This window comes from Austrofundulus limnaeus, unplaced genomic scaffold (genome assembly GCF_001266775.1).
Source record: "Austrofundulus limnaeus strain Quisiro unplaced genomic scaffold, Austrofundulus_limnaeus-1.0 Scaffold1153, whole genome shotgun sequence".
Taxonomy (NCBI): domain Eukaryota; kingdom Metazoa; phylum Chordata; class Actinopteri; order Cyprinodontiformes; family Rivulidae; genus Austrofundulus; species Austrofundulus limnaeus.
Window position 1 is genome coordinate 1 of NW_013953555.1, and position 1040 is coordinate 1040.

At 49.3% G+C, this 1040-nt stretch overlaps 1 protein-coding gene across 3 annotated transcripts in view; it reads left to right on the plus strand.

Moving 5' to 3' along the window:
* The first annotated feature begins 178 nt into the window (after positions 1-178).
* Positions 179-1040, plus strand: part of LOC106534364 (ras-GEF domain-containing family member 1C) — a 15249-nt gene continuing 14387 nt past the window's right edge. For 2 of the 3 annotated variants that reach the window (XM_014030980.1, XM_014030981.1), the window contains exon 1: positions 179-548. The gene's annotated coding sequence lies outside the window, so the exon portion shown is untranslated. The remainder of the gene's footprint in view (positions 549-1040) is intronic. The other variant, XM_014030979.1, reaches the window with a different exon arrangement.

Consider the following 1040-nt stretch of genomic DNA (forward strand, 5'->3'; position numbering starts at 1 on the left):
TATATATATAATGCAATAATCCATGCAGCATACAGGGAGTATAGATCACCATGTTGTTAACATTATGAACACGCGGTTAGTGCAAATCATGTCCTCATGTGAAGTCGCTCGCGATCAACGATGAAGCTTTTGTTTTTGAAACCTAAACCGGAAGTTGTATTCCTCCGCCTAGTTTGACTGAAGAGGTGTGAGCAGCGTTCTCCCTCCGCGGCTGGTGTGACACTCGCTCGGCTCAGAGGACTTTGCGGATGTACCTGACGGTTCTCCGTGTCTCCGAGTCACTGGACCKGACTCCCACCACGCCGACGGGTACGGAGCCCGAAACCCTCCGCCTGTGTCCCGCAGACACCCGTCCAGAGGAGGAAGGCAGGAGCTTTACACTACAGTCGCTACCAGAAGACATTGATTTCCTCCTGTTTAATCAATCAGAGAGTCCAGCTGCACTTCTCCTACACTCATGCCGGCTGAACAAGCCGCGGTGTGACCACATTGGGACTATATATCTGCTTTAACCTCGGACTGAAGATGGGGATAAGAGTGTAGTGCTGGTGAGTAGATTCGAAAACTCCCGATATTGTTATTTGCATGTTCAGAAGGCACGCACGCCCTCAGCATGCGCGCGCGCGTGCGTGTCCCCGCGTGTATTGTGCGTGTGACGTTTAGGTACCTGTCTCATCCTCGTGTCGTCACAGCTGGAACTTTACTAGAGTGGTGACATCATAAAACCGTCTCGTGCTGCCCCCATCACTTTACAACCATCACGGTGAGTCAGCGCGTGACTGATTGGGTTTAGACGTTGCGTCTTCTGGCACATATATGACATGAAGAAATACATAAGCGACAGTGGTGGACTGGAATTTGACGTAGTGTTTATTTCTTTAAAAAATAATAAAAAAAAAGGGGGGGGGGGGGTGAAGTGCTGATATTGCCCCTGAACTTTAAATGGAGAGGAAGAGTGTCATCACTTGAAGAATCCCACAGTCTTCTCACCTCAGCATCTTCCCAACACAAGCAGGATTTTCACAGCTTATTCCAGAGTG